Consider the following 20,868-nt stretch of genomic DNA (forward strand, 5'->3'; position numbering starts at 1 on the left):
TAACTTGGCCTCAGCCTCCAAAGATGGCTTGTTTCGACAGGGAGAAGATGGTGTCAGCCAGCAGTGCTCCTACCATGTTACAAGTGCAAACACACAGGCAAGGGTGAAGCTCAGGGAGGATAAATAAGAATGTGATTTCCCACTTGGAGCAAGGGAGGGTGAAAGAGGGGAGATCTTCAGAAAGAAAGGTGATGTTGGTGGTTGTCTTAAGAAGACAAATGGACAGAGAAGATGGTGTGGGTGCTAATGTGAACAGAGACGTGAAGGTGTGTAGTGTGGAGAGAACCAAGAATGTGGAGGGCAAGTGGCTGGAGATGATGTAAATCAGACAAGAGGTCCTCATGCTGGACTGACCACCACACTGAGGAATCCTGGGATTCCACGATGAAAGCAATGGAGAGACACATTGCAGAGATTATTGAAGGAAGGAAGGTAGGAAGGGATGAAATTAACCATGACATTTAAGCTGATCTTACACTAAAAATAAAATTCTAAGTTTTTAACCTAGAGAGATTTGAAGTTTCCGTGTTCTGAACACAAATGCATAGACTTAATAATACATTCAGGCTTGAATTCTTTCTGGAATAAAAATTATCATTGCTTTTACCACCTGCAAATTTTCTAGAAAATGGCAAAACCTAATTGGAAAAATAGTCCCAGTACTATTTCTTATTTAAAGCTGCTTGAATATCTTGTATATTTTCGTCATCTGTTTAGCCACCTCCAATTTCCTGACATGAATTTGAAATAGCTTTGAATTCACATCTAGAATGTTTTGTAAATGTTTATATGGACTAAAAGAAGTAAAATTGGATGAAATGTAACTAATGGCTAGTCTCTGAATGGATATTATATGTATGATGTTATACTTGCAACTTCATGTTTTCAAAGAAGTCTGTGTTGTAGACATTGTACGTACCAAATCTTCCCAAGTAATCACAAAGCGCGGGACGGTATCCTAGCTCTTCCCACTGCAAGACATTCCTTCCCAGCATTGCTGAGAGATCAGCCCTAGGAACTTGATGTTTACCATAACAATTACATGAGCTTTAGGGTGGCCAAAACGAAGAGGGAAAAACAATGCTTATTATATCTCACTTCCCCAAGAACATTTCACATAACTCTTAAACCAGAAAAACGTTTTGCAATAAGAAGGGTTCTGTTTGTCAAATAATTTGGGGGAAACTTTTGCTTTCCAGTGGACCTTCCCATGTACATCAGAAGACTCAAAGTTGCTTCTCAGTTACCTCAGGATTAACTGTATTTATCCCAGGATATCCCAAGTGTATTTAATCACAGAACCTTTTTTTTTTTTTTTAAGTAACATCTTAAATCTCTCACAGAACTAATAATAAGTAAAATACATTCAATTAAATGCTCGAATTTAATCAGGTCACTAGGAAGAAAACCTTTTCCTGGCAATGAGTTCTGGGTGGATTTGGGGTAGTTCTATAAATAAGGTGGCATTGGAGAATGTATTTAAATAACAATTTCCTTAAAAGAATTCCGAAAAATTCTATTTGGCACATTTTTAAATCCTCACGTGACATATTTTTTAACTCACAGCTCAGTGGATGCAGTTTTAAGAGGAACAAAGTAATATTGATCAGTTCTACAGTTTGGGGATATACTGGCTTTTTGACTCAATCTGTCAGGGAACAATATCTTTCCCAAACTATAGAGTCTGCTATGCTTGGTGTACCTGAGTTCACAGTCAAATGGGGCCTGTGGAGTTTCTGCTCACTCACTTTGATTTAGTGGCACTTCCTTGATTGAAAGAGTTTATGAAAATATCCCCTTCTTACCATCTTTCATCCAAGTTCACTGGACTCCAGAACATGCTGCCACGCAAAGACTTCTAAAACAGAAAAGTTTCATGTGTCGTTTGTACATGATTCAGAAACACAATGGTGGCTTTTTCTTTGAAGTACGTGCGCAACTGACAAGTAAGTGGAGAGGAGGTTGGCAAAGCCTGTTTCTGGATTCTCCAATCCAAAAACACTTGCAAACATATTTCAGCTATTTCAGTGGACTCAAAGTACTTCTGGAACTTCCTTTATTCTTCTTATACTTCTACACCTGTTTTCTGACTCAGCCCATGCATTTGGTTGAAGAGACCATGGAGGAAACTGAATCATGCTTGAACACTCGGAGTTTCTAGCTCTGAAAATAGCTATTCCATAGGCAGAGAGACCTCTTTCACAAATTCCCACGAGCAAGCATGAGACCCAGGCTTAGCACGGCTCACTGCTGTGCGTGACCTTCCTGAAATGGCATCATTTTGAGAGTCTGTTTATCCACCAGGTCCTTACAGGTGGGTGTGGTTGGACAGTCTTGGGACGTATCCAGATATTGTTGGTGACACGGAGCACAGGTGCGAAGCTGCCACTTTAGCTGGAGCTGAGTATATTCTGGGCAAACTGGTTTTGGTACGAATGAGAAAGTGAGGGTTTTATCTGGAGAATGAACACTGTGTAGTAGTCTAGACAAATAACACAGGGCATGGGTAGTAAAAGATCCTGAGCAGGGAGAGAGGCAGTGCTCCGTTGACAAAATGTCACCCACTCTCAGGTCACTGATGATGGTTAACAGTGATAAATTGAGGATGGGGTGTGTTTGGAAGTATGAAAATTCAGAGGAGGTCATAGAGAAGCCTCCCCATCCTCACCATGTCTCCGCACTAGATTGGGGCTCTGTGGAAAAGGGGTACAGGTGCTATGAGGGTTACTTGGAAGAATAAGTCAAGGATTCGGGCCTCTGTCTTTCAAAGACCAGCTGAATTTTCACTCCTTTATTGTACATGCTACAGGCATTCAATGAGCAACTATTGCATGCCATACACTGGATCAAGCACTAGAAATGGAACTGATGAATGAAAGCTGGTCTTTATTTCCAGAGAGTTCAGGGGCTAGTGGAAATGGGGTCAAGTAAGCCGGCAATTATGGCTTAAGATGATATATTTCATTCTCCGGACAAGAATATGGACACAAACTGAGACCCATCCAGCCTTATGCGTCCAGGGTTGTTTCCAAAAGGAAACAAAACCTGTTCGGAATGTAAAGCTGAAAGGATGAGTAGAGGACAAAGTCAAGGAAAATGATGGCTGGTGTGTGGGCAGAGGGGGGTCTGGAGAAGTCCTGCCATTAAAAAACAGTGGCTGGAGGCTAAAGGGAGAACATGTCCCAGCTGGAGAGCTGAAGTAATTCTGTCTGAAGGAGTGTGGGCTTCGGGGAGGAAGTGGTTGAAGCAGCTGAAAGGATTCTGATCCTGAAAAGGCACTGCAAGCTATTCAGCCTCATGCATGCTGTGCTCTGGTTGTAACCAATATCCCATGTCACTGTTATGGGTTGGATTGAGTCTCTCCCAAATTTGTATGTTGAAATCTTAACTCCCAGGACCTCAGAATGAGACCTTATTTGGAAATAGGGTCATTGCAGATGCACTTAGTTAAGATGAGGTCATTAGGGTGAGTCTTAATCCGATATGACTGATGTCTTTATAAAAGCAAAAAATTTGGAAACAGAGCAGGCAGGAACACAGGGAAGACATCATATAAACAGGAAGGCAGAGATCAGGGTGATGCTTCTACAAGCCAAAGAACACCAAAGATTACCCAGAAAGCCACCAGAAGCTAGGCGAGAGGCATGAAACATTCTCCTGCACAGCCTTCAGGAGGAAGCAACCATGCTGACACCTTGATCTTGGACTTCTGGCCCCCAGAACTACGACAGAATTCATATCTGTTTTTTTAAGCTACCCAGTTTGTGGTGCTTTGTTATGGAAGCCCCAGGAAACAGATATAATCATTAAAAACATGTTCTCATTCATGCTTCTTTATTTCTCCTACTGTTCTTTTGTGTATCCAATGCCCAGACTTCCCTAACCTGCCTGGAGAATTCTTCATCCCCAAGATGCAGCATGAAGACAGCCAGCTAGCTCTTTCTATGTTCCATGTGTACCCAATATATACCCTCTTTATAGTACTTCACATCCTAGATTGCCATTGCTCGTGTCTTTACCACTTAAGCCAGTCTCCTGGGGCAAGGCTGAGCCTTGTTTTCTCTAGCCCTCCTCTTGATCTTAGAGGACGATGAAGTGTTAACACCAGGAAATGTGTGTTAAATACATTATTTGGAAATTGATGAGATTTTTGCCTCCTCCTCTTTTCTAATGTGTGGAGATCATCTCCTATCAGGGACCTCAGAACACGCAGTTCTTCCTCGCATCTGAGGTCAGTGGAGGGCCATGAGCTCCAGAGGGTTCCCTGAGACGTTGTTATTTCAGCTGAGCTCAGACATCACTGACGAGCCACTGGATGTGGACACAGGTGCTGCTCCGGGTTTGCTGCCATCACCCCACCCCTGCTCACCTCCAGTTTGATCGTACATCTTCCTCTCAACCGTAACGAAACAAAAAGATGAACATAGGCGTTCAAGGGAGGCACCGGCTAGTGGCAATCTCCAAAGTCTCCTCACTTGCGCCTTTTCTCAATGACTCATTTTTAAGAAAAGGCATGAATGAGGAGACTTTGAAGAAAACTCAGTAGAGCTTGGTGAATAATTGGATATAGATTCCAGATGGGGTCAGATCCGTCTCAAAGTGTTAAATTACTGGACGTTTTGAGTACACGAGCACCAAATACAGAAGATGTCGTGGCATGCATGCCTCTTCCAGCTGAGCCCCTGTGTACCTTCCTACCTGGCCAGAACAGACTCGCTGTACTCTTCAGCCACACAGGACCCCCTGGGCACTCCGGGCTCTCTCCTTCTATGGCACTGCTCCCTCTGCCTAAGGCCGCCTGCCCTTCGTGGCTGTCTGGGAATGCTCACGTACCACCCACTGTCTCACCCCAATGTCACCTTCTTTTGATGAGGTTCCCTCTTGCTCGTCCTTTTGAAGTAGACTCCTGTCCCTCGCACTCGGTGCCACCATCACCGTGTGATGGACACATGGACTGTTCACCCACTTCTCCATCTCACACTAGGGAGCTCTGAACTGATGGAGAAGAGGTGTAAGAGACAAACAGAAATTAAAAGAAAAACAAACAGACAAACAAAAAAACACCAGCTTGTTGCAGGTAACACCAGATTGGCAAAAACAACAGTTTTTCTGCGTCCTTCCTCCTAGACAGAATGTATGCAGCTGGTCTCATATAATTGCAGACTTCCCTTCGAGGGGAAGGGAACTTCCCTCAGGATTCACCATGCCAAGGAGGCCAGAGTGAAAAGATCCACAGGTTCAGCTTGAAGTCAAGTCAACCAGAAATTCTGGGAAGGTCTGATTAAGCATGAGCTAAGCCATTTTCCAATCTTCTCCTACAAGAAGTAGATCTGTGTGAGGAGTGGAAGGGAGAGGCTTCCATCCTGGCAATTGGAGAGGCAGAGTTCCCATACTCTGGGTGAGGGCAGAAGTGTGGGAGAGAAGGGAAAACCTCTCCACAGTTCTGTTATTCTCTGCAACAAAACCCTGCACACGACCTTCGTAGAAATTACCACAATTTAAATTAAGCTCTTTGTTATTGTTTACTTGCTTTTTTATCTGTCTGCCTCCCAAGATTATAAACTTCCCAAGAGTGAAGATCATGTCTGTCTTATTCATGAAGGCACAAACTTGATTCTTAATAAGTGTTTAATAATTCTTTTGTAAAATGAACAGGTGAATACGAGCCAATGGTCAGAAGTGGGAAAAGATGCCCAAAGGTGCCCTCCAAAGAGACAGGGAAGAAAAGAGAAAGAATCAGTGTTATTTACCATTCCAGCCCGTGGAGTGAGTGTGTGAAAGAAAGGGTGGCTTGATAATGACCGGGATTGTGCCAGATGCTGGGATGTGTGGAAGGACCAAGCTAAGTGACAGGGAAAGGGCTTGGAATGTGGTCATCTCCCCTGTGATGGAGCTCTGTTACATTTTGTCTTGTTATGGGAATCAGCACAACTGTGAGCTCCTCCTGGGCTCACGGACACATCTACAGAGCTCATTAAAATGCAGGTGACAGCCCCTTTTCAGGCCAGGATGAGAGTCCTGGGGACTCCAAGGAGGAGAGGCTCACTCTCAGACTTCCTGAGTGTGAGTTTTCAGGGACCTGCACAGAAGCCAGGAATGTCTGGGAGAAGGGGAAGCAGTGCGGTAGGGCTTAACCCCAAGCCCTGGAGCAAGCAGCCCCAGCAGCTCTGCCCTTATCTGTTGCCCTTATCGTTGAGCTTCCCATGTGAGATTTTATTTGAAGACAACGTTCAGATACAAAACGTAGTTTGCAAACCATTTGGGTAGATGTCAAGGTCTCTGAAGTGTACATTGGTCGGTTCATCTTTCAGACGTAGCAGAAGCCCAATTCAAATTAGACGAGGCAGAAAAGGTGGTGGATCAGAAGGACATCGGGGTTCTCACTGAGCCAGAAGAAGAAGCTCAAGGTGTCTGGGGACCCCGTAGATTGTGGTCAGGCTCCCAGAGGCACCTGCTTTCTCTTTAAGAGGGCACTTGAGAAAAGTGTTGGGAAAGATCTCCACTGACCCTTCTTGTAGCAGTTCCATCACCAATGGGCCCAGTGCCTTCCCCTGCAGCTTGAGAATCAGGGCTCATTACCATGGAGAAGCACATTTATGCAGAAACAACATCTTGTCAGAATGTGGTGATGTGCTGCAGGAGTGAATAAGCTGCCGGCTACCTGTCTAGGTGGACCTTGTCCAGAGAGAGGCTTTAAAGGGACAGGACCACAGCGTCCCTGAAAAGTAGAACCATGTGAGAATCTTTCATTTCTCCAACAAACATTGAACAAACTCCAATGCACATCAGACACTCAGAATCAACTCTGAACTGCCTTTGTTCACGGTTGAATGAGCAACGCTACCAACCTCATTTTTCCTCATCTGGTTTCCATTTTCTAGTTTTTCTATTTATTTTACTATTGGCTTGTTTCTCTCTCCACATTCCACACCTTTCTCTCAGAAGCTCACAGGTCAAAAGGTTGATATTAGTTTTCTCTTGCTGCTGTAACAAATTACCACGAACTGAGTGACTGAAAACAACTCCCATTTATTACGTCCAAGTTTCCATGGGTCAGACATCCAGGCACAGCATGGGTCACTGCTTCTCAGTTTAGGGTCTCAGGAGGTCAAAATCAGGGTGTTGGCTGGGTCATGTTCTTTTCTCAAGGTTCTGGCAAGAACCCACTTCTGTGCTCACTCAGGTTTTTCCTGAATTCAGACCTCTATGGCTGTAGGCCCGAGGTCTCACTTCCTTGCTTGCCATCATCTGGGAGCCTCTGTGCTCCTTGGCCACCTGCATTCCTCATCCCACTGCCACCTCTGTCTTCATACCAGCAACAGTGCACAGAGCCCTTAGGTGTCAGATCACTCACACTTCTCCTTCTGCCATGTTGCTTGGCCCCAAGACAAAGAAAGGTCTCTGTTCTTAAGGTCAGAGGTGATTGGGCCCGCCTGGATAATTCAGGATAATAATTCCCTATTTTAAGGTCCATAGTCTCAGTTCCATCTGTAAAATCCCTTTTGCTTTGTAACCTAATGTATTAGTCAGAGTTCTCCAGAAAAACAAAACCAACAGGAAACAGGATATGTAGATAGATGATGAGAGATAGATGATAGATAGATGGATAGATAGATAGATAGATAGATAGATAGATAGATAGATAGATAGACAGATAGATAGATGATAGATTGATGATAGATGATGGAGAGAGAGAGATTTATTTTAAGGAATTGGCTCATATCATTATAGAGGCTGGCAAGTCCAAAACCTGCAGAGTGAGCTGGCATGGTGGAGACAGGCAGAAAAGCTGATGTTGTAGTTCAAGTCTGAGGACCTTCTGCTGCAGAGTTCCCTCTAGCTCAAAAATCTCCTTCTTTGTTCTATCCAGACCTTCAACTGATTGGATGAGGCCCACCCACATTATGGAGTGCAGTCTGCTTTACTCAAAGTCCACCAATTTTAAATGTGAATCTGCAGTCTGTTATGCTAGTAATAATGTAAGTGTTATAAGACTGCTTTTCTTGTTCTCATGGTTACACATATTTAGAGCGCTGTGTTTCCTTTGTCCTTTCTTTTGTTAAGAAAACTTAGCATTTCTAAAAGAAAAAAAGCAATCCCATTCAAATTGTCCATTAATTCTGTCAGCTTATATATTTTGGTCATTCGTAAGTCTCTTCGCAGAAAATACCTTCACAGAAACACCCAGAATAATGTGACCAAATATCTGGGCACTGTGGTCCAGCCAAGCTGACACATAAAATTAACCATCGTACATAACAGATTCACAGGTCCAGGGAATGTGGGTGTCAACAACAAGGTCAGACACTAACTGTATCATGTCAGACGCTAAAGGCAGGGTAGCACTTGGGATTTAGAATAACCCAACTTCCCAGGACAATGAACGGCCCACTCTGCAGTTCTATTGTTTTATTCTGACTGGTGTGCTCACCAGGACACTCTGAAGATGGAAGGGTTGCCTTGAAGTGATGTGGCCCTGGGAGCAGTCTGGACGCCAGCTTCCTTGTCACCCTCGCACCCCCGAGGGAATGATGAAATGAAAAGGTGACAGAGGCCCCTCAGCGGCTGCATTAAAAGGCTCCAGCAAGAACAGGTGAGTGGGATGGGGAGAGGACAAGTTGGATGGTCTTCAATGAGGGTCCCCTAGCCATACCACTTCCCGATCTCCAGCTGCTCTTGCAGGTGCCCAGGGCTTCCCCACTTGTCCCCTCTCTGCAGACCTGTCTGCCCCTGCTCTGTGGACAGCACTCCCTGTGGCCCCTGAGGCAAGGGCGGCATCACTGGGCCCTGGGGCTGCTTATCTTACCCAAGACTCTTATCCTTAAAATACCCACAAGAGAGCTGCTCAATCAAAGGTCCCTTACTGCTCGAGGCACCAGAATCCACTGGAACCCCCAGTCACCATCTGTTGTTCTTTTCTCTACAGTCTCCCCTTTATCATTTTCTCCTTTAATATGAAAACTACTTTTAGAAATTAGTTTTCAGTAGATACACTTAAATGATTTTATCTTAGGGGCGTACTAATCAAAACTGTCAGATGAATTCCTAAACAATAAATTTGCTATTGACTCACCTGGAAGGTCTTTGCTATGGAAAAGCCACGTCCACTATCAGATGTCCCCAGCAGACACACCTTGGGACTCTCCTGCCTGGCTCCCCTCTCACCAGTGTCCTTTTCAGCTCAGACAGCAAGTTAAGCTTTATTCCTTCTCAAACAAGCTTGTCATCCCAAATAGCAGAACCAAATGTAGTTTAACAAGTGACTTAGTTTGATTGACAGGACTCCTGGCAACATGCCAAACTGAGTCCCATCCTGCTTCAAACATGTCCCAAAGCTGGAGACAACATAAATTAAAATAAACAATCATACACTGTCAGGCCCCAAAGAAAGATAAGGGACTTCCCAGACAACAGAAATGAAGGAGAGATGTGCAAACATGAGGGATGAGACCTGGCCACACCATGGAGGAACAGCGGGGAAGCACGGAGGGAACCGTGTTCAGTGACCACCTGGGATTGAAGGTACCAGGGTCTACCCAGAGCCAAGATCCCTAAAAAGTAAGAAAGGTTTACCCTCCTGAATAAGAGGGAAGAGATTCGCTGGAAAATGGGAGAAGAAACCATCAGACTGATAATCTGAGACCCCAGGAATGGCCAAACACAACATGGGGTCCAAATTTACCTGCCCCGAATGGTACAGGATTGAACTCAAAACAGTTGTCATCAGATCTCATCTCAGATAAGTGGAAATCATGGGTGTTGGGGAAAAGGTAAGTTTCAAGTCCTGAATATTTTCCGTTAGCTTTTCCATCTCCTATCTTCCCTGTGCTCTGCCTTGTGCCTGAGAGGGTTGACCTGGACAACCCCTGGGATTTCCTCACCCTCCATAACCCCCTCCCTTCCTCCAAGGAGAGTGCAAAAAGGCCCCACAGCATGGCTATGGGAAATCCAACAGAGATTAGCACCAAAACAAAAAAAGTGAGACATGCAGGCATGGCTGTTTGTACTACTTCCTTGGATAACTTATTTTACTAGAGCCAAAGCTAGGGAGTCATGGAAGATGGGATAAATTTAGTGTCAGAGGAGTCATAGAGATGACAAGTTAGGACCAATCCAGGAGGTGGCAAGGCATCTATCAGATCGAGCATTTTTACTGAATGGGCCCCTGGCATCAGGTAGGCAGCCCAGTAGATGCTGAAGTGGTGAGTTCTCCCCCCCACCTTCTAATAGTCCCTTTAGGAAGGGAAATAAGAACCAATCTGTGGGGCAGGATCCATAGGAACATTGCCTTGGGCTCTGTCTGTTCCCTGCTTTCTATCCTAACATAGTTTGGAGGACCCTTGTTCTATCCACAGACCATCATGCTCTTCTTTTACACTGATGAGCAGAGGTAACAATACCCCAGAGGACCTACTACGGCACATGGGTGCATAGGGTGGGAGATAAACCCTGTCCAAGTTTAGAGCAGCCATGATGGTCCATTTTCTGGGAGCCAGTGGTCTGGGACATGGCAACATTTGTTCCAGAGAGAGTTACTGTTATGGTTGGGTCCTCCCAGAAGACAGGCTCTGAGATGGAGATTCATGTACATACAGGAAGCTAGCTCATTAGATGTGGTCCTGAGATCAACACACATTGAGGAAAGAAAGAAAACAGGATCAGGCAGAAGAAGACACTGAGTGTGCTTCAATCACCCACGGAGCCCACAGGGAGATCTGAAGCTGGTGTGGGCTTTCAGATTTATCCTAAATGGGGTCAAGGATTTCTGGCCTTTTACACCTTGTGTTGACCAGGTGTTAGAAACAGCTGGGAAGAGGGCATGACCTTGGGGATGGTTATCCTTAGCTGAGGCCAGTTCCCGGAGGGGGCTGACCTCTAAGAGCTGTCTGTCTCCTAGCTTGGAGGGCTTCTTTGCATTTTGGAGGCAACAAATGGCATATTTTGTTTTGGTGTTTTTGTTCATTTACTAAGTAACTGTCAGTTTTGAGCAAGGTCAGGGATCAAGAAAGGGATCTGGCAAGAACCCTACCACTTGGGCCTTAGGACCCAGCAAAGTCGAAGAAGATGTTTGTGGAAAGTCAGATGCTTATCAGGAGGATCATAGCATGGCCTCCGAGGTGCAGGTGATGGGCCAGGTCTGCCACTCCTCCCTGCCTTGTTACTAAGCCTCGTAAAGATTGAACACCTCATATGGGACACTAAGTGACCACGTGGCCCTAACTTCCCATGATGAGCTAGTTATTTGATCCACCACACCATAAGATTGGACTTGCACTGAAACATCACATGATAAAAATTGAAGTGATAAAAATGAGGGCCTGACCAGGACCAGAAGGCCCTAATAAACTCAAAGAGCAGGTAGCTGTCCACAGGACCTGTTTCTATTGCTTCACTGCTATCCCCTGAACCCATGCCTGTGATCTAACAAGGAGTTCCCTATGACCAGGCAATGCAAGAAGAAAAAGAGGGGTTCTGTCCATAGACAAATCTGCATAACGTAGAAACTCCAACCCCAAGAGGATGGCCACTGCCTCGGCCTCACACAGTGACTCTGGCGACAGAGAAGGAAAATGCTCCGAGTGGGCCGAGCCTTAGGGGATGGTCCAGGTCTCATGGAAGGAGAAATGGCCACGATTGATTGTTAGGCTATAGCTTCTCTTTCTTGACTGTTTCCTTTGTTTCCCACACTCTCATATGTTAACACTCGGGCAATGCCGACAACTTTAGGTTTCAGTTGGGAAGACTAGACTGACGTCACCCTGAAGCAGTCAATGAGACTCATACATTCCCTGTGTTGAGGGCAGCAGGAGGAGGCTGGATTTTGCTCCTGAAAATGTGCTTCCCACTTCCCCCAGTCTGCTGTCTGCTGCAGGATACTAAGCCATGATATACCCTGAGAAAACCATAATTCAAAAAGTCATGTACCACAATGTCCATTGCAGCTCTATTTACAATAGCCAGGACATGGAAGCAACCTAAGTGTCCATCGACAGATGAATGGATAAAAAAGATATATATATATATATATCATATACATATATATAATGGAATATTACTCAGCCATAAAAAGAATTGAAATTGAGTTATTTGTAGTGAGGTGGATGGACCTAGACCTTCAGTCTGTCATACAGAGTGAAGTAAGTCAGAAAGAGAAAAACAAATACCGTATGCTAACACATATATATGGAATCTAAAAAAAAAAAAGGTTCTGAAGAACCTAAGGGCAGGACAGGAATAAAGACACAGATGTAGAGAATGGACTTGAGGACACGGGGAGGGGGAAGGGGAAGCTGGGACGAAGTGAGAGAGTGGCATGGACATATATACACTACCAAATGTAAAATAGATAGCTAGTGAGAAGCAGCCGCATAGCACAGGGAGATCAGCTCAGTGCTTTGTGACCACCTAGAGGGGTGGGATAGGGAGGGTGGGAGGGAGACGCAAGAGGGAGGAGATATGGGGATATGTGTATATGTATAGCTGATTCACTTTGTTATAAAGCAGAAACTAACACACCGTTGTAAAGCAATTATACTCCAGTAAAGGTGTTAAAAAGAAAAAGAACACTAGGCCATGGGAGTCACATCAGTGGGCCTGTGTGCCTGTGGCTTCTGGTTGGGTTGGGTCAGTCCCAACAGGATGTGGTGGGGAGAAGCGAGAATAGATCTGGGCTTTTAAGTCTTTGCCTTCTTTCTGCAGAGACGCCTCCAGCCAGCAGCCTCCTCAGCAAAGATGACTGTGCTGTGAAACCCTCTCTGTGGGACCCAGTCACCCCTTCTTCCCTGAGCCCAGGGCTGGTAAGGGCTCTGCTGCTACTAAGGTTCTGAAAACTGTGCCCCTTGTTGTTCTCCTAGGCCTGTTCCCTTGTAAATCATTCCTTTGTTGATAAACTGCCTTGAATTACTTTATTTTCAGTGTTCTGCCTCTTGCCTGGAGGGATCCCGATGTGGTTCTCAAACAGCACCACTGCCACAAAGAAGACACTGCCATGGGTGAGACACAGAATTGCATGCGCCTCCAGAGGAAAGATAGAACTTATGGGGGAGGAGCCCGAAGCCCTCGTGAGACAGGCTGGCCTCCCAAGAAGGAATGGGTTGCTCCACGTGGAGAAGTTGGTGTGCTCCAGACAGAAGGGACTGTGCCAGCAGAGGCAGGCGGGCATGTGTGAGTCGTGTGTGCGGACAAGGGGGACCAACAACCGACTATGGTGTGTGGTTGGTCAGGAGGGGGCAAAAATCACAGCCAGACGTGTGGACGGGACCTGATAGCTTAGACCCTGTGCAGTAATTGAAGGCTCTCAGGAGGTGACAGACCAAGCAGTGCTCACAGGTAACAGCCTGGGAGCAGGGAGGTCAACCTTCAGAGAGAAAGACTCGAGCTTAGAAGTAGTCACACCCGGTCATAGAGGGTGGGTACGGGGAGGGAGGAGGGTCTGCACATCCCGCTGGGCAGAGGGACCCAGGTGTGGAGGAGAAGCAGCACAGGTGGACCATCCTGGGCCGACCCTCGTGATCTGTCGGGGTCTCTCCATGGACCAGGGGCGGGTCTTCTCATCCAGCCCTCAGCCCTCATCCCGTCTACACCAGGATTCAGTTACACTTGACGAAGTGACCTGTGTGCACCCTGGAGTTCTGGAGTAAACAGGCATAAATGACAATCTGTCCTTTCCTTCAACTCCCAACATTAGGCAGAGCCCAGAAGAACTGCAGTACAGGGTGTAGAATGACCAAGAAAAATACATCTGGTCGACCCCAGGGTGCTAATGAGGTGGCAACTGGGTGGCGCCTGAGAGGAGAGGGAAGGAACTTTTGAAGTCCAATGAGCTCATGGCTCGGGACAAAGTCAGCTGGATTACGTCATCTTCATTTAGTTGACAGACCTCAGATAAAGAGCCTTTTATTCCCCCACCAAATGTGTAAAGTTTACTTAAGCTTACAAAGGATCCTCACCTTCATCTCAGGCCCTGACTTTTTTTCTCAGCTCCCCGATTGTCCCTATGGCCTCCAAGGGCATTCGATCCATTTTATCAACTAGGTTTATTAGCAGCGTGTATCTTTAAAAATCATGTGCCTGGTTATATCTCATTGTACAAGGCATTTTTTGGGGAGTCTGAAATTTGAGACCCAGACATATGGAAAAAAAGAAGTTAGAAGCTGACAAAAATACATGCAGGGTGGTGGGGAAGGACCACTCAAAGAGAAAAAAATAAAAACAAGTATTGGTTTATCAAGTTCAGAGTACTATTTATGGTGTGATTATATATTGTTAAATAAATTAAATGAACAGCAGCAACAAAACCTCCCCAATCTACATTATTACATATGCACATGCCACAGATAACATTAGTACCTTAGAAATGGAGGTTGGAGAGAGAGCCGATATTATCAACGTTTCCTGGAAGTCTTTCTGTAACCTTCGACTAAGCATAACAGGCATCAAGCCACATGGTTCTATTACTGATTCCTAGTGTGGCCCCAGATAAGTCCCACCTACCACTGGGTGTGAGGCCACAGGGAGAAGGGGTTTGGACCAGAGGATGTCTGAAGTCTCATAGGCATTTGCTAGTGCACACACACCTTTCATATTCAGTGTGCTGGTTTACCCCCCATGACCACCATTCATATTTACAGGGCAGTAATTATCATTCCTATTTTGAAGATAAGGAAACTGAGACTAGGAGAGCTAAAATGAATTTCCCAAAGTCACAGAGACATGCTCTTCTCATTACCTTCCCTCTCCCCCAAATCCTCCTCTAAGCTTGGAAGCAGAAAAGGCAGCAAAGAGAAACAAGCAAAAGGACGCACTTTGGAGGCGTGAGAAATCAGAATTCTTAGCCAGCGTAAGGAAGCCCAGAAGCAGCCCCATTTGCAACTCAGAACCCCAAGTCAGATGTCAGTGGCATCTCAGGAAGTCCTGGTTCCCCCAAAGCCTGGAAACTCTTCTCCCCTGTCCAGGGGTCAACCGTAATCTTGTTGTTCAGGAAGGGTAACACAAGGGGTCGATGGAGTGAAGGACGTGAGGCAGGACTGAGGGTGGGTGCGTCACCTGGCAAAGGAGTGTTGAAGTCATAAATTACTGAAGGTCCACATCTTTAGACTCCTGTTTCCAACCCACTTCCCAGGACACTGGTGGCACCTGACCTACTTAGGCAGAAAATTAGCAGGCACTTTGTGAAATCTGACTAACTCGAGAGAAAAAACACGCAAAGATACTTTGCGAAATAACCAATGAAATGGCTCATCCAGAACACCATAGAGAAGGTCCAAATGCACCAGGTCACCCATGCACGCTGCACTCCAGTCATCTTTCTAGCGATCATTTTCAATGTGACTTTAACTCTGTTAAAATTACTAGACATGAAAGATGAGGATAAAAGAAAATGCACAGAAAAAAAAAAAAAGCAAAGCAGAGAAAATAAGCTACACAGGAATAAGAAAACTTTAAATATAGAGCATTAACATCTTCTAATAGATTAGAAAATATAATGTATGTAACAAAAATAGTTGTTGTTCTTAAGGAATACTCAAAGAGCAAAAGAAAAAAAAAGAGCTAGTTGAGATTTTTTTAAAAATAGCAGGAAGACAAAATGGAGGATATTTTCTAGAAAATATGGCAAAAAAATAAAAAATAAAAAGGAAGTAACTAGCTAGAATTTAAAAAACAAAAAGAAAACAGAACAGAGTTGGAGGGCATCCTTGGTAATGCCTGAAACTCTGAAGAGGATAAGGAGTGCCCTGGTGAGGCTTGAATTGTGGCCTTAATATACAGAGTCATCTGTGGCCTTGATTTATATTGCAGGTATCTGTGAGACAAGAGTCCCAGAGTTCTTTCCCCAAAAGGAGGCAAATTTGCTTCAAGGGGACTCTGGCCTGCGAGTTTGTAAAGTATACAGATGGTGCTGTTCGTTGCCCAGGGCATCCAGTGCTGAGATGAGTGCCTGGCGTTTACCAATTGTGCTGCCCCTTGCATTAGCCCTTCCTTGGGGTGTCCTGGGTAAGGGATGAGAAGCAGTAATGCTCTGCTGAATAATAGTTCTGTGAACATTCATGTGCAAGTTTTTGCATGGGCATATGTTCATTTCATTTGGGTATGTATCTAGGAGTAGAATTGCTGGGTCCTATGGTAACTCTACGTTTAACATTTTGAGAAATAGCTAAATTGTATTCCCAAGTGGCTGCACAATTTTCCATTCCAATCAGCAATACGTGCGTTCCAGTTGCTCCACATTCTCATCACCACTTGTCTTTTTCTGTCGTTCTGATTACAGCCATCCTCGGGGGATGGTGTGTAAAGTGATATTGCATTGTCGTTTTGATAGCTAATAATGATGCGATGGTGAGCATCTTTTCAGGTGCTTATCGGCCATTTGCACATCTTCTTTGGAGAAATGTCTACTTAGATCATTTGTCCAGTTTTTAATTGGGCCAGTTATCTTTTTTTTTTTTTTTTTAATAAATTTATTTATTTATTTATTTATTTTTGGCTGTGTTGGGTCTTCGTTTCTGTGCGAGGGCCCTCTCCAGTTGCGGCAAGTGGGGGTCACTCTTCATCGCGGTGCACGGCCCTTCACTATCGTGGCCCCTCCCGTTGCGGGGCACAGGCTCCAGACGCGCAGGCTCAGCAGTTGTGGCTCACGGGCCCAGTTGCTCCGCGGCATGTGGGATCTTCCCAGACCAGGGCTCGAACCCGTGTCCCCTGCATTGGCAGGCAGACCCTCAACCACTGCACCACCAGGGAAGCCCTGGGCCAGTTATCTTTTTACTGCTGAGCTGTAAGTGTCCCTCATATATTCTCGATATATGTCACTAAAAAAATGACTTGCAAATAGTTTTTCCCATTCTGTGAACTGTCTTCTCACTCTCTTAATGGCATCTTTTGAAGCAAAACAGTTTCAAATTTCAAAGTCCAATTTACTTAGTTTTTTTTATTGTATGTGCTTTTGCCATCATATGTAAAATATCAATGTTTAACTCAAGGTTATGGAAAGTTACTCATGATTTTTTCGAAGAGTTTTGTAGTTTTAGCTCTTACATTCTGGTCTTTGATACATTTTGAATTAATTTTTATAATGGTGTGAGGAAGGGATCCAAACTGATTCTTTTGCATGTGTATGTCCAGTTGCCCCAGCACCATTTTTCTAAATGGCTTTATTGGGGTATAATTAATATACAAAAACTGCACATGTATACAATTTGATGAGTTTAGCCATATGCATATACCTGTGAAACTATGACCTCAGTCAAGGTAATAGACATATCTGTCACCCTCAAAATTGTGTCCCTGTTTGTGTGTGTGTGTGTGTGTGTGTGTATGTGGTGAGAACACTTACCATGAGATCTACCCTCTTAATATTTTTGTACACAATATGGTGTTGTTGACTCTAGGCCCCATGCTGTACAACAGATCTCAATAACTAACTTATCTTACGTAATTGAAAATTTATACAAATTGAACATCTCCCCATTTCCCCCTCCCCTCAGGTAACCACTGTTCTGTTCTATGCTTCTATGAGCTTGACTATTTTAGGTACCTCCTATAAGTGGAATAAAGCAGTATTTGTCCTCCTGTGACTGGCTTCTTTCACTTAACATAATGTCCTTCAGTTTCATCAATATTGTCAAAAATGACAAGATTTCCTTCTTGTTTAAGGCAGGATAATATTCCATTGTGTGTATATACCACAACTTCAGAGTGAAACTAAAATATCTTCACCTGGCAAAAATGGCCTCCTATGTTTATTAAAGATTTTGTAGCCCAAGCTATGGTTTTACAAAATCTGCTCAGAAGACCATACATTCCAGATATGCCTCAAATCTTTGCCTCTTAGCTCAATCTTTGCAATGCAAGGAAGTATAGACAGCATGTTGAATGAAAAAGAATTTTAAACTCTAATCTAATTGCTGCATTTTCAGATAAAGAAAATGAAATAATGAATGCCTGTCCCATGTAATGTGCTAAGAACCTTTCATATATATTTTCGTTTATTCCTCACAACCACCTGCTGGGGTAAATAAAATTGTCCACCTTTAAGAGATAAGTAGGGCTTAACTAATGGTCTAAAATTGCAAAGCTAGCAATGAAAGAAACTTAACAGTCACTACATAGGTGGGGAAAGATTTAACACACAGGCATTTGAACCACTTAATTATATTGTCTCTCCATTGAAGTCAAGAGGAGAAAGAAATATTATTGCCCAAATTAAACAGTAGGTTGGTAAAAAAATGTTGGTCCTGGAACTTGGATCTCAGATGCTTTGTGCTTTTTCCATGACTATTGTCATGAAAATGCGTTGACTACTGAAACTGCTGATGGCATTGGTCTTGTGACCAACCAGTTGGCTAATTGCTCTCGTCTGTTCTGTAGTCATGTCCCAAGATAAGTGTGCACTCTTATCAAAACACCTTTACAAATGAACTTATATTTTTATCTTGATGTGATTTAAATCATTTTGTTGCCTAAATATAAAATTTTATTTACCGTAACATAGGGAATATACCTGAGGGAGGCAGCTGCAATTTAGTTAACAGTGGCAGAAACAAGATTTTAACTCATCCAGGTTGATTTCATGGCCTGAGTGCATAAATTGGCTGCTCCCACCATCTCTATTGGGATATGCAAGAGCAAAATAACCTATTATTCCCTTAACCAGGCTCATCCTCTTGTCCCCTAAAATGTTCATGCTCATCTTATATCCCTTCTTCCAGCGTCCAGGCATCATTGTCTTTCCAGTTTTCCAAACCATAAATGTAGTTGTCATCCTGTAAGCTTATTTCTCTCTCAATCCACAAGTACAATTAATCGGAAAAGCATTGATTCTTTTGCTTATTTTTCGGGTAATCTCTGTGTTTCACCCCACCCTTATTTCAGTGTCCCTGGCTCTATTACCGCTCATCTCTCAGATGAACTTGTTTGATCTAGACTGCTTTAACTGACTTCTTTATCCCTCCTTTGCATCTCTCTCCAATCCCACATCCAGCAGCTTCCTGGGCTCTCCTTCTAGGAAACACAGATGATGATCTCACCCCATCTCTAGGGATCACTGCCGAGTTTCCACTGCCCAGAAAGTGTTTCTCTAACTCACTTTAGTGAAGGACCAGTTGGTTTGTTTTGGTTTCTTAAAAATTAATTCTCAGACCAGTGTGAGGTCCTAGTCTGCCTGACCTGTTCACAGCCTAAGCCACCCGAGACTGAGACTGCTCACAACACCCACGTTTCTCTGTAACCTGACCACTCAAGTTCATTGAATATGCGCTTGAATGTCACAGCAGGGTCAGATTGCTGAGTTTCCAACACCTGCTCTCGAGGACACTGGAACTTATTTCATGGAGGCCTGGCATTGGCCTGGAGGCCACACTTTGAGTAGCACTAGTCTAGGAGCTACAGCAAGAGATGATGTGAGATTTGGGTTTGAACCCTGGCTTGGCCATGGAGCAAAGTTTGGACAAGTCACTTAACTTCTCTAAGCTTCAGTTTATGTCTCTATGAAACAGGGATGATCTGTAGAGTTGCAGTGACAATTAGAGAGGATGAAGTGAAAACACAATGTCTAGCACACGTATTCATAGCAACAGTTGGTATTTTCATTTCTGACTTTAATACAGACTCCTTATCATTTTCCCACCAATCCCTTCTCATCTGGCCCTTGCCTGAATATTTAACTTACTTTTCTGGTTTTCCCTCTAGAAGCACCCCACTTGACTTTTGCCACATCTGTACCTGACACACGATAGGAGCCCAGTGATGAACGAATGAATGATTGAATAAACGAGTGAATGGACAGCTCATTTGAATGGAGTAAGTTCAAAAGGTTGAATAAAGATCTCTGAAGCAAAAGTATAGCTGATTATTTAGGTTTTGCCTTACTAAAATTGCTGAGACGATGGAAGCTATTGTTTTTAATTTTCAAGGTTGTCATATGCCTTGTGTCAGCCTATACTAGTGAGACAGGCATAGGATTTAATCAAAAGAGAGCTTCCAATTTGAATGTAATTCACGACATGTAACCTAAAAGTTGCAAAATCAAAACAAACCAGACAAGATGAGAATATGGATGTGAGCAAAGGCTTTTGTCGCTGCTTTGCATTTCTCAGTATACAAAAGTTTAAGCGAAAATAATTTCACAGGCTATTCATTTAAATGCACATACATTACTCTGCCCCAGGGCACCACTATTCTCATTATCGTAACAGCCTTTTAAATACTACTGTATTTACCCCCTTGCAAACTAGAGTATTCTCAACACAGCACCTAACACATCGCTTCTTTGGCATAACCTCACAACAGTGCACCTCTCATTGTGTATAAGGACCTACAAGACACCCTCTGAGGCAGTTTCTGTTTCCCTCTGTCTGCCCTCACAGCTACTGGCCCTCCCACTGCCCCCCTTGCTGTGCCTTCCAAGTATAGATAGCCATGTTCTGGCCCTTTGCTCTTTGCATTTGAGAATGTTTTCCCCTAGATTTCTACATGGCTCAATCCCTTACTTTCAGATCTCTGACCAAATGTCATATACTACATATTTAAATTTGCCATTTCTTACTAAACCCGCACAAGCCCTAACTTCCTTCTCTGTTAAACTCACTAGTACTTCTCAGCATCTTGACCATGTTAATTTTCCAAGGCTGCCGTAACGCATCACCAAAAACTTGGCAGCTTGGAACAACAGCAAATTATTCTTTCCAGATTCCATAAATCCACAATCAAGGTGTTGGCAGAATTGGTTCCCTCTGGAGGTTCTGAGGGAGCGTCTGTTCCATGCCTCTCTCTCCTGGCTTCTGGCAGCAGCTGGCAGCCTTTCGCATTCCTCGGCTGGGGCCGTGTCACTCCAATCTGCCTCTGTCTTCACATGACCTCCTTTCTGTGTCTCCG

The sequence above is a fragment of the Balaenoptera borealis genome (assembly GCF_965194805.1).
Source record: "Balaenoptera borealis genome assembly, chromosome: 7".
Classification (NCBI taxonomy): domain Eukaryota; kingdom Metazoa; phylum Chordata; class Mammalia; order Artiodactyla; family Balaenopteridae; genus Balaenoptera; species Balaenoptera borealis.